We start from the raw sequence: 14099 nt of genomic DNA on the forward strand, positions 1-14099 counted from the left end.
TCAAATCACATAACTCTTCTCAAAGTGAGCCCCAAAACAAAATCTCACATCAGGGTATATATAGACTTCTCCTGGCCCAGAGAATGTTATAACCCTCTTGACCCACTGCCCAATCACAAAGCACCCGAGGTGCAGGCATTCCTGAAAAACAAGCCTCCTGCCACAGGCTCCATGTGACCACATTCAGCCTATTAGGGGACAGAGTATATTTTCAAATCAAGAAAGGTTCTCAGAGTCACTTAAGCCTATCAAAGGGCCTAGGGGCAGGGAAGATCTTAGATTCCCATTCCCCTAACACAGTGCAAGTTGGTACTTTTGCTATAATTTATAGTATTAAAGAGTTTCTTAGAACCCTGAGAAGTTAAGTGATTTACTCAGGGGTCATGCAGCCTGCTTGTATCAGAGGCAGAACCCCAGATCTTACTGACTTTGAGGTCAGCTTTTTTCCCACTATGCCACATTTATTTATTGCCCAGATTTCAGCATGCATTTGATAGCTTATAGAGTTTATCTACCAGCATGTATGTCAGAGACAGAAAGTATGGATGGATAATAAGCCTGTCCCAGAGTTGAAGAGGAAGAGAGTGAACTGGATTGTTTTGGAGAAATTGCAAAGCTCCTTTACTGATCCCAGACTTCCCATGAAAGCAAAGACCCATCTTGTTAATACTAATGTTAACAGCCTATTACAATTGATGGATTGTATGAAGTCTAAAGGGCTATATAATTGGGTCTTCAGGTGACACTATTCCCTCCAATACTGCATTAGAGCATTTATATTAAATAAATAGTTAGGAGTACAGTCACAATCATTCTGAGACCTCAGTGGGGAAAATCCCTGATCTTTAGGTAGAGGTTTGGCTCTCTGCCTTAATTTACAGGCATATTAGCTCTAGCTAAACCCTGGCCTCTTTGTGGTTAAAGCAAAATTCCGGTTACTGGAAATGTTTGGTAAAGAAAGATTGAAATATATTACTGTATCTCTTCATAGACAGGAGGAGAGGAAGTAGGAGAAAGAATATATACCCTGTCTTGGAAATTCCCTCTGTCCTTGAGGAGGTGGGTACAACTGGTGGTGTCAGCCCAAGTCTTTTGTTTGGAGGTGTGGGGAGAGTGTGTGTGTGTGTGTGTGTGTGTGTGTGTGTGTGTATGTGTACCTCTTAGATCCCCTTTTGATTATATCTCAATCTTACTTCCTCTTTCCCCTTTTATCACTTGGCCATGTGCTTCTGATTCTTTCCATCTCAGCCCCTGATGTTCCCATTCCATTCTCCCTGTTCAGATGCTCAGGCTCTCTTTAGTTCTGAGATAACTCTTAGTATCTTACAGGTTCCACAGAGAGTGACCGAACCTTTTACACAATCACGATTGACTTCCTATTGTACCGATTGAAATGTCTTTGAACGATTCATGGAAACATATAGACCTTGTTCACTCCTAGTTCTGATTGGTCCAACCAAGAAGGGTCTTACCTAACAAAGGCAATTACTTTGATGTGGGAATGGAGAAATAAATTAACCCTCACCCTTAAACTAACAGTTTAATAGTGTTGTTATATGGCAATAGAAAATAGAATACCACTGCCTTTAAAGAATTAAAGATGTAATTACAAGTCCATTCCTTATGCAAAAAGCAGTGAAAAGCTTGTACAACATGAATAACATGTATAACAACATGTATAACCTATATCAGATTGTTTACTGTCTCAGAGAGGAATGAGAAGAAGGAAGGAGGGAGAAAAATTGGGGCTCAACATTTAAAAAATTAATGTTAAAGTAATTTTTACATATAATTGGGGAAAATAAATTATTATTAAAAAGAAAACAGGGGGTGGCTAGGTGGCACAGTGAATAGAGTACTGGCCCTGGAGTCAGGAGGACCTGAGTTCAAATCTGGCCTCAGACACTTAACACAAAAACTAGTCCTGTGACCTTGGGCAAGTCACTTAACCTCAATTGCCCTACCTTCCCCCCTCCAAAAAAGAAAAAGAAGAAAAAGAAAAAGGAAAGTTTGAACATCATTGTTTTCATGTTGTCTCTTCCTCATTAGACTGTATGGTCCTTGAGGGCAGTCTTTTGTCTTTCTTGGTATCATTGGAGTTTAGCACAGTGCTAGGCATATATAGGTGCTTAATAAGTGTTTATTTGAGGAGGCTGCACCACATAACCAATGAGAAACTCTGAAGAATAACAAGAGTTAAGGACATGTTCAAGGAACTGTATGAAAGGAAGAGAGAATGAGCCAGTTGTGTGGCAAGGGTGAGATGTGGATGGCCAGAGTGCTCCCCTGATATCCTTTTGCTATTGGGAGAAAGAAGGAAGGTCTCTAGCACATTGGGTAGACCAATGTGGTTACACTCTTGGAAGAATCTGACCAAGAGTCAAACATGATGGGATGGGCAAGGTTTTGCATATCTGATATTCCTTGATGTGTGTGTTTGTGTTTGTGTGTGTGTGTGTGTGTGTGTGTGTGTGTGTGTGTGTGTGTGTGAGAGAGAGAGAGAGAGAGAGAATATAAATGTAAAGTAATTTTGAGGAGGGAGAAATCAATAAGTGGTGAGATTTTTCATGTGCTACTATGCACCAGTGTAATAAGAATGTAAATTTTAAAGATCTTCCCTGCCCCTAGGCTAACATGCACCTGGAGCCTGGGGTGGGAGGCTTGTTTTTCAGTAGATACTTTTTGATTGGCCAGTGGGTCCAAAAGGTTGTTACATTCTCTGAGCCAGGAGAAGGCTATATAAGCCCTGATGTGTAGCTTTGTTTTGGGACTCACTTTGAGAAGTGTTCTGTGATTTGATCTGAATTCTGGGAAGCCGTTGTTGAGAGTCCCCTGGCTTTGAAAAAACCCAGATGTGGAAACCCAGATGTTGACTGGGTATGGATGTAATGCTTGGACAGTTTGGAAAGCTGTCTACTTGATCTGTTAATGTCTTGATAATTCTGTCTGTATATTCTGAAGTTTGGGGTGCTGACCTTTTTCCCCTCAACAAGGTAAACGATATATGTCTGACTGATTAAAGTAAGCTTGTTAACCCATTTTGATTTGCTTTCCTTTAACAAAGCAGATCCAAGAACCTGTGGTAGCTGCAAACCCTGAGGACGCTTGGGGTGCTTGCTGCTACAACCAGGCACTATGCTGAGCACTTTACAAATATTACATTTGATCCTCACAACAACCCAGGGAGGGAGGGAGGTACTGTTATTATTTTCATTTTATAATTAAGAAAACTGAGAGAGGTGGAGATTAAATGACTTGCCCAAGGTCATACAGTTAGTTACTATCTGGGGCTGGATTTGAACTGAAGCCTTCCTGATTCCAGATTCAGCAGTCTATCCAGTGCAGGATGTGGCTCCTGAGCTGGGAATTCTTTGAGGTGGAGAGGAGGTGAGAGATCTTGGGGGATAGCCAGCATAATGGCACGGGCTAGCAAATGGTGGAATATCATCCCCAAGGAACACCGAGTGGAGCAGTTTAACTTCGATGTAGCTTGCACAAGGGAGAATCATGTGGAATCTATCTAGAAAGACAGGCTGGAGGCAGACTGTGAAGATTTATCCCAGAGGCAAGAGGGAGCCACTGACACGATCAAGTTTGTGTTTCGAGAATATCAGTTTGGCAGCTGTGGAGGATAAAGAGGGCAGAGCCCGGAGGCAGGGAGGCCAATTAGGTGGGTATTGGAGAAATGATGAAGGCCTAAATAAGGGTGGTAAGAAGCGATCAGGTAGGAAAAATATTTTGCAAGTGGTAATCCATTCTAATCCAATCCAATCCAAAAAATATTTAGTAAGGGCCTACTATGGTGCCAGGCACTGTACTAGGGACACAATTAATAAAAAGAAAAACAGTTCCTGCCTTCAAGGAGCTTAGAATCTAAGACAATACCCAAAAGGAGGTAGGAAAGCAGAGGTGGGGAATGATACAACTTGGCAACTGAATTAAGGATGAGTTCCTGGAAAGATGGTAGTGCTCTTGAAAAAATATTGAAGTTAGGAAAATGGATGGGATTTTTTAGGGAAGGGAAAGACAATAATTTCTGTTTGAGATATGTTGAATTTTAGATGCCTATGGAACATTCATGTGGAGATGTCCATTAAGTAGTTGGTAGTATGCAATTGGATCTCAGGAGAAAGATGAGGTCTGGGTATGTAGATTTGGAAGTTGCCTTCATAGAGGTGAAGATTGAAGCCATGGGAGCTGATGTGATCATTGAGATAGTATTTAGGGAGAAGGGAAGGGAAGGGAAGGAGAGGGGAGGGGAGGGGAGGGGAGGGGAGGGGAAGGGTCCAGGTCAAAGGTTAAGCCATATAGGAGGGGTGGCACCTAGATAAAGATCCAACAAAGAAAATTGAGGTGTGCTCAGACAAGTAGGAAGGGGAACTAGGAGAAAACAATGTTATGAGAACCTAGAGATCATAGGGTCAGGAGAGAGTGGTCATCAATGTCAAAACTGAAGAAAGGTCAAGAAAAGATGAGGAAAGATCATTGGATCTAGCAGTTAGAATAGCAATGGTAACCTGGGAGAAAGCAATTTCATTTGATGGTAGGGTCTGAAGTCAGATTTCAAGGTGGTAAGGAGAGACTGAGAGTTGGGGAAGTGTGAACAAGGAGTATAGGAAGATTTTTTTTTCCCCACTAAGAGTCTGACAATGAAAGAGAGGAGATATAGATTGATATCTTGAATCAATAGTAGGGTCAAGTGAAGGTTTTTGTAAGTGTAAAATGGGTAGATGTGTGGTGTGGCATGTCTTAGACTCAGATCTAAGAGACAGAGATAAAAGGTGTACTTGGAGAGAATCCTTTTCTAACCTCCTTTCCCATCCCCTTATCCCTTCAAATTATCTCTCTCTAGGTTTATTGTCTGTCTTGTGGGTAGGTTCTAGAATATACTCAGAAATTTTAAAAACTTAGCTCAATACTCTGATCAATACAATGATCCAAGATAATTCCCAAGGACTCGATGAGAAAATGCTATCCATCTCCAGACAGAATTGATGAACCTGAGTGCAAAATGAAGTATAATTTTCTCACTTTCTTTATTTTTTTTTGCTTTTAAAAACATATGGTGAATATGGAAATATGTTTTGCATGATTTCACATGTATAATTGATAGCATATTGCCGGCCTTCTCAGTGGGTAGGGAAAGGGAGTGGGAGGGAGGGAGAGAATTTGGAACTCAGAATTCAAAAAGAAAAGAATTCAGGGTGGCTAGGTGGCACAGTGAATCGAGCACCAGCCCTGGAGACAGGAGGACCTGAGTTCAAATTTGACCTCAGACACTTGACACACTTACTAGCCATGTGACTTTGGGCAAGTCACTTAACCCCAATTGCCCTCCAAAAAATAAAAAGACAAAAAAAAAAAGAAAAGAATTCCTAAAATTAAATAAATAGTAGTTTAAAAATTAGCTTATTTCTACTTTTCCCATGGATGCCCCCTGAACTTCAACCACCTAAACTTCTAATATTAACTGTTAATGTGATTTATTAATGTTATCAATTAACATAAAATTGCTAATAAATATTAAAATAATGCAGAGCTCTCTGCAATGATGTGCATTGGTTGGTTTCTTTCTCTTCCCTGTTTCCCCATTTTCTCCCCACTGGTCAGAAGAAAACAGAAAGTAAAGTGATTCTGGAAGGTAAATTAAGAACTACCAACTCAGTTATGTGGGGAAGCAGGAGCAGAAAAAGGCTGTGGACTGAACTCCACTTGTGTTCACCAACCAATCCTGCCAGTGTGGTCACATCTGTGGTATGCAGCTCTGTGGGGTTCAGCTGCCTTCTGCATCTTCTAGCCATTTCTAGTTTGTTTTAGCGGCTTTTATCTCATTCTTATTCATTCTCATCTCCCTCGGTCCATAAACACTCCACCAAGAGATTTCACTTCATGATTTTCATTTTCCTATCTTCCATTGCAAGGAGTAATGTGCCTATCAGTGAGTCAATAAACTTTTAAGTCTTTACTATGCTGTGTGACCCTGGGCAAGTCACTTAACCCTATTTTTCTCAATTTTCTCATCTGTAAAATGAGCTGGAGAAGGAAATGGCAAACCACTCCAGTACCTTTGCCAAGAAAACCCCAGGTTTTCAATAACAACTCAATAACAACATTTTAGTCACCATCTTAAGTGCTGTGGGCACAAGGAGAGGCAAAAGACAGTCCCTACTTTCAAGAAACTAGGATTGTTGACACCATAGGAACCACATGAGGACTCTACAAATAATGCAAGAAATTCTGGGCCTTGTAGTACCAGAAATTATGAGTTGATTTTGTCATACATACAACCAACATGTGTTTCCCCACTAGAAATAGACCAAGTTTTAACTCATTCTTCCCAGGATGCTGTGTGTATTTGTGGGAGAGTGTGTCCTAGGTTTATGAGAACCAACTACTTTTCTTGCCATGCCATTCAAGTGATACTTTTACTAAAAGCTAATTGAGTCTTCTGAGAGGCTTTTAAATATGCATGTACATACATACATATACATGTGTATGTATGTATTAGCCAAATTGGTAGCAAAATAGAAATCTGAGAAAGTATGCATAGGAGAACATATATTAGACAACAGAGAGGGAAAGAGCTCTCCCAGGGCGAACAAGGCAACAGCCCAACCAAGAGAGAGAGTCCTAGATCTCACCCAAGATGAAGTTCCCCAAAGTCTCCATTGTAGCAAGCTGGCAATAATCCTTCTCATGTTGGCTTCTTCCCAGAGTCTTTGCCTTCAGTTATTCTTCATGGGGTTGGTATCTTCAATCTTATTTCTCCAACCTGGAAGACAGAAGCACCCAAAGTCTGGAGAGACTCTGAAGAATTCTCCTCTCTCCCACTGTTATCAATGCTACCCTGCCCTCCTAGAGGTCTGGGGCATTGATCTCCACCAATGAGGAAAGCGTCCCATACCAGTGGACTTTGACACAGGGGTTATTTTTCTCCCTTGGTTAGAAGCTCTACTGACTATTATGGGAAGCACACTGGATTTCACCTAGAACTGAAGAACCACTGGGTTCCCAACCTTCAAATGTGAGTATAAGTTGAGGGAGTAGATTAGTGCTACATGTACTTAACCCAATGTGAATTAATGGTCTTTTTGGATCATGTGCAGTTGTGAAACAGATTGAAATCCTGTGGGAATGAATCAAAATATTTATGAAATATGATGGGATTGAATCATACCCTTAGATAAAAACCCTGGACAGCAACCTAATTAAGGCAGCTGGAGACCAGAATACTTTGAACATACTCAGCCAGTGTTGAAGGGTTGTTTAATACAGGAACCTAAGAACTGCTGATATTTTACAAAGTAGAAGCAAGATGACGTTTAGATTGCCACCTAATGGCTGACTCAAAGAACTCTGAGTAAACTCCTGGTCTATTAGGTAGCAAAAATGGAAAGGAAAAGCCAGGTTAATAGGAGCCTTCTTTATCATATCTCTCTCCCTTCTTACTCCCAGTTCTACATGTGAGATTAGGGCCTTCCTGAAATATACTCACTGGTACATCATGGGATTGGGATAAGGGAGGAGGGGTGTGTGTCTGGGACCCTGGCTTTGGGCTATGGAACTGTGCTGGAGGGTCACCAGGAAAGCACAGGAAAAGTGAGTTGTGTTCCCTTGTGTCTTTCAAGCTAACAGGATTTTCCATAGCTGCCTCCAGAGCCACTCTGGATTTGCCTCTTCTGTGCTGCTGTCTGCCAAATGGTCCTCTGGATGCTGTGGACTTGGGTAGGACTTGTCTGTGTGCTCAGCTTGTCTTTGTTTGGTTCTGAACATGTGTCATTAAGCAGATGCCCCATCTCAATATATTAGCCCAATAGTTCTATGTCTTTCTTGAGACAATCCAGGAGTCTAAACTTAAAATTGCTTAGCTTCATCACAGGCAGAAAACTTTAGTTCCACTACCATGATCCTGTCTGTTTCTTGTGCCCCACACAATGGGACAGGAAATCTCTTTCAAGGGCAAAGGAAAAAGGAACTAGGGACCCTGAGACCTGGACACTTTCACACACATCTTGTCACTTCTCTATGTCTCATAAATCTGTTTCCCCATGTGGGAATTTCTTAGGTGGGAGGTGGGGGAGCCCTTGGCTCTCCACAGAGAGGAAATACCATTCTAGAAATGCCTTGTACTGGAGGCGTTCAAGCAAAGGCTGGAGAAGCCCTTGTTGAGAATATTGGAAAACGTCATGTCATGAGGAGGTGCCGCTTGCTTTCACAACAAATGTATGTTCTCTAATCTCAAACAGACTCTCTGTTTTGTTTGGCAATCCCCGGCATTTCTCCCTCTTTGAAATTCAATTAAATTAGCATTTGTTAAACTCTTACTGTCAGGCATGTGCACTTAGCACTGGGAATAAAAGAAGGGAAAGTCCCAGTTCTTAAGGAGCTAATATTTTATTGTATATAGATAAGATAATTTAGACATTTAAGTGAATGTAAATTAGTAGGGGAGTGGGGAGAAAGAGTACTAGCAACTAGGGAGAGAGTCAAGATAAGCTTCTTGGAGGAGGTGACTGGCACTTGGTGGAAGTTAGGGATTCAATGAGACAGGTGAGGAGGGCATGCATTCCAGGTATGGGAAGCAATCTGAGCAAAGGCAAGGGGACAGAAGATAGAATATCTGAGCTTCCTTACAATTCTGAAAGTCTATGAGCCAGAAGAGTTAGAGAAGGACTGTCAGAAAAAGGAGAAGGGCCTCATTAGCATTTTGGGGTAAGGCAGAATGTGGAGGGCAGAGGCCAACAGAGAAGCTTCCATTTCCCGAGAAGGGCTTAAATGAGTGGGAATTCGGTTAGGGAAGGGTTGAGTTGGGTGGCTGGGTTAAGGTTGGTGGTGAGTTGTGAGAAGATCTAGGAACTGGGAGGGTAAGGGGCTTGTGAAAGTATGGGGGGCTTTTGGTTGAGTTTATTGGTCCTCAAAGCCATACACCATGGATTCAGACATAGGCAGACCATCATATAAGTTGAGAGTGACTCATTGTGTGTGTGTCTCTATCTCTTTGTCTTATTGTATGGTGGGTAACTGTATCTTTGTGTGGTGTTCAAGTGCTTCTGTCTATGTGAAGGTCATAGGACTTAGAGCTGGAAGACCTTGGAGATCATTTAGGGCAGTCCTCTCAAAACCAGAGACTAGGTAGTGACTCACTCTAAGTCACATAGGCAATATGACACCTTGTTGTTTTGCATGACACTTCGACATCTAAATTGGCTTATGTGCCGCCTTCCTTAAGCCTATAGAATGACAGCAAATCTCTACATCATGCCTCCATGAAGGGATCTGAAGATATCTGAACTGATATCAGGCAGTATGCTCCTTGAACCACTGGCCCAGTAGCCTCCTCAATTCCTCTCTGGACTTGGAGTCAGGGATCTCTGAGTCTGAATCTTACCTCATACACTAATTGTTTGACCATGGGCAAGTAGCCTAACCTCTCTTGGCCTTAGTTCTCTCATCTGCTAAATGGAGATAATAATAACAGATATCTCACAGGATTGTTATGAGAACCAAATGAGATTAATGTAAGTAAGGTTCTTGGTTGGTTGATTGGTTGTTGTCTTTTGTATTTGAAGAGAAACAAAATAACATCACTGTGCTAAAGTCAAGTTTCAATGGTAAACTTTAAGGCACTATATACATTTTAATTATTATCATTATTGGGGATAGGACCTGAGTCTGTGATTTCAGTATAGGGAGCTCCAGATAAGGAAACTCCCTCAATTAGTGCAAGCCATCACCTTCTTTGTAATTTATAGTCTTAGAGAGATGCCTAGAACAATAAAAGATTAAATGACTTCCTCAAAATCATATCACCAACATATATTAGAAATAGGACTTGAATGTAAGTCTTCCTTGACTTTGAAGCCAACTCTTTCCAGTAAACCATGCAGTATATTTATTATTGTTATTATTGATTTGGAACTGCTAAGGCTCCAGAATCCAAGGGCTGGAATTTCTGAGAATCTCTGCTTCTACCGTGTTTCCCCGATAATAAGACACTGCCTTATTAATTTTTTTGGAAAGAAAAACACCAGAGGGCTTATTTTCAGGGGAGGGCTTATGTTGTCCTGCCTCAGCTCTCCTCCGAGGCACTGCTCTCAATGGCGCCAGCAAGCAAATCACTGGGGAAGAACAGGATGACATGCTCACTGCTGCAGCTCTGATTGGATGCAGCTCGGAGTGCGGTGTGCGTTTCCCGGGGTGTGTGGGGGGGTGGACGGTGCATACAGAGGGTACCGTAATGTAGCCTGTAGCTCAGGGGATCACCTTCACTACAGTAGCAATCTCAATAGGGCTTATTTTCGGGGGAGGGCTTATTTTAGAGGAATCTTACACAGTAAGGGGAGGGCTTATTTTCGGGATAGGTCTTATTATCGAGGAAACACGGTAGCCCAGCCCCCACAACCATTATCAAGGGGAAGCAACACTTGTGAAGAAGGCACCATTATTATATTATTATTATTATTATAAACCACTATTATCTCTACCATCACCAAAATCAAATGCCACCATAGAGAAGGTTAATTCAAGAACTTCAGGACTAGCAGTGCCCCCCTCCCCCACTGTCAGCCCTGCTACCAGCCTAGTCCCTGAAGCCATCATCCAAGGGAGATACCTTTATACAAATCCAACCTATCAACTGCCTTTCTTCAGGTCCTGTAGTCACAACTACTAAAGCCTCAAAAAAAAGAAAGTTCTTACCACCAAGTCATCCAAATGGATATGGTTTTACCACAGGAAAAGGATTAAGGAAGATATAGTGCTCTCTGTTGTGTTACTGCTCCCTGAGGACCATTGGGTTTGTCCACCTGATTTGCAGCTGAAACGTCCTATGTACATTATCTTTTCCCTTTAGGATGTGAGGTAGCTAGGTGGCACAGTGAATAGAGCACTGGGCTTAGAATCAGGAAGACTCATTTTCCTGAATTCAAATCTGGCCTTAAACACTTACTAACTGTGTGACCCTGGGGAAGATACTTAACCTTGTTTGCCTCAGTTTCTCATCTATGAACTAGAGAAAGAAATGGCAAGCACTCCAGTATCTTTGTCAAGAAACCTCAAATAGGGTCATGAAGAGTAGAACATGACTGAAAACTACTAAGCAACAACATTAGGATGTGAGTTTTTGAGAGCAGGAACTGTCTTGATTTTCTATCCCCAGCATTTATCACAATGCTTTCCTTTTCCAAGGGTTCTGTATCCCATCCAACCACCAGAGGGTGCTCAGGCAGCATACACCTAGAGGGATTAGTCCATTACCAGCTGTAACAGAAAGTGGGGAAGCATTGAACCGTTTAAACTCACAGTGGCTTGAGTTTGGAGCTGTGAGGGAGTTGAGTCGTAGAAATTGGGGAATTGGGCACCTGAGCACTCCTTCTGTGTGTAGGGAGTTAGGGGTGAGAGTGATGAGGCTGGAGGTCCAGACACCTGGTTTCTTTCTATTTGGGGGTCTGGTGATATATGTGGGTCTCCTCTGTGTAGTGGGACTGGGCTTACCTGGGTCTCCTGTTTATTTTTTTTTGAAGAGCCTAGAGGTCAGGGGTGAGACTGGGGACGGAACATCTGGATTCCTTCTTTGTGAAAAGTGGTTGAGGGTGGGCAAAGGGGAGCCAGACATTTGGATGCCTTCTGTGTTTGTATGTATGTGGGAGGGTGGGAGTTGAGGAATAAGGAAGCCAGACCCCTGAGTCTTTTTTGTGTTCATGTATGTGCACCTGTGTGTGTATGTATATAGAGATATGTGCATATATGTGAATGATGGGGCTAGATACCTGGTCACCTCTGTGGGTAGGGATGGGGATACCTGGCTAGATCTCTTCTGTGTAAAGATGATCCTTTTATCACTATTGTGTGTGTGTGTGGGGGGGGCTCGAGTGGGCATGTGAGGGGGCTGGCAGTGAAAAGTGGGTAGAAGTGGGGGAGGCAGATGCTTGAGTCTCTTCTGTGTGGTGTATGGGCTGTAGATATCTGGTTTCTGGGTTATTTGGGGCAGTACCTGTCCATGGAACCTGGTAGGTTGTTAGGAGGGTAAAAATAGTGGTGTTGGAAAATAGTATAGGATGAACTTCTGAGTACTCTCCCTGGAATTCCCATACTACCCAGATGGGAAAGGGAGGAGAGGGGTTCCTGGATGCTTTTGGAAAGTCCTGAACCAGGGTGCTGAGGAGGGAGGTGACTCTTTGGGGAGCAGAGGCTCTCTCCAAAGCATGCCTTCTATGCATTGAGATTCCCCAGTGAAGGGAGATCTAGAAGAGAGGCGGTGGGATCTATGTGACCTGCAACACCTTTCTAAGGGAGCAGTTCCTCCTTTTCCTTTTCTCCTCTTTTGGTTCGAGGTGAGACTTGCACCCTCCCCCATCAACATCCTGCCAGCCCCTACCTCCAATCTCAGAACTGCAGTTTGAAGGAGGTGGGTAGAGTTGTAGGGCAGTTGCCCAGAGTCCCCAGGAACACAAATCAGGAGGAAATTTCAGCTCTCCATTGTTTAGTCACTAAGGCTAAATTCCCCAGAGCCCTGAGGATGGGGGAAGTGGGGGAGGAATTTCTCTTTCCTAAGTCCTGCCCCCTCATAACAAGTCTTGGGGGGAGTCCCAGTCATTCATAAAGTCATTTACAAAATGGTGACATGTATACACCCTCCAAATACATATAATCCTGTAATTACAGAATGCATGATGGCCACATATGATTTGTGTGCAATACACACATGACAGCTATACATGACATGCTGATACACACACCAATTTCTCTGCATTATATTTTTTCCTACAATTTCTTAAGTCTAAATAATAATTAGAAAAAAAGTCAAACAAATAATAAAGCAGGTCCTGAATAAACATGTGCCTACTTCGGAGGCATAAATGTCCACACTGAAAATTTAACAATTGGTTTTCCTTGGCTGGCTTCAACACGCAGGGCACACAGGCACGCCAGAAATCCTGACAAATATATCACACATTTCATACACTACTTCTTACACACACACACACACCATAAACAGAAGATGCAACAGAAGGTAAGCTTTTTGAAGGCAGGGAATGCTGTGCTTTTGTCTTTGTAGCTACTGTATAGTGCCTAGCATATAGCAGGCACTTAATAAATGCTTATTGAATAAATTGTCCCATGCACTATAGAAACATATACAGAGACAAACAAATTTGACATAGAAATATACACTCCACATTTATTCTGCCAATGTTCATTCTTCTCACACTTTAACCACATACTCTTGCACACATTGTAAACACACAGAAATGGAAACACGAAGCACACATGATTCTCACCCACTGGCTGATGACTTCTAAGCACTGCCTCACTTAAATCCAATTCACCGGAAAAATCAAGATTTCACCCGTGATGTCATTGGTCCTCTTCCAAAACAAAGGCTGTACAGCAACAACACAAAGCACACAGATGAACACTCCTCAAACAGAGAGAATCACACATATTCCATGTACTGCAAACACATAGTACACAGACACTACAAATCACAACTACTCAAGGAACATATGGGCCCAGACGACCCACCCAACAGACACAGAAACCCCCATCTACCACATAGAGAGCATTCAGATTCCTTCATACACAGTTCAAATAGAAATGAACAATTTCCCCCTTCCCCATTTTCTTTACAAGGTTGGTACAACTAGATGGTGGATTCATAGACTTGTTTTTAAAAGTATTTTGACAATTATATTTCCATATGGTTAGTTTCCTTTGTAATCCTATGCATTTATGTTTTTTTAAAAAATTGTTCTGTGAAGGGGTCCATAGGCTTTATCAAACTGCCAAAGGCAAGGTCTCTAAGGCCTCTTACTCTAAGACTCTGGGGTCCTGACCACCTTTCTGTTATTGCCCTCCCAACATTAAGAGCAAAATGAGCTAGACTCAGGCATTCAGAGCTGCACAGTTGGGACACAACGAGACCTAGTAGAAACCCCGGGGAATAATTTTCCTCAAGCATCTTTCTCCCCCTCTAGAGGCCATCCTCGTGGGCAAACGTCTTAGGCCCTCTAAGTGATGGGGGTGGCAGCGTGGACAAAAGGGAAACAGGGTTTCCTCCACACACCCTTGCCCCACTCTCCCTTTTCTCCATGCAGGGG

Source organism: Petaurus breviceps, unplaced genomic scaffold, assembly GCF_028583685.1.
Source record: "Petaurus breviceps papuanus isolate PSGF00001 unplaced genomic scaffold, PetGlider_PUasm1.0 172, whole genome shotgun sequence".
NCBI lineage: Eukaryota > Metazoa > Chordata > Mammalia > Diprotodontia > Petauridae > Petaurus > Petaurus breviceps.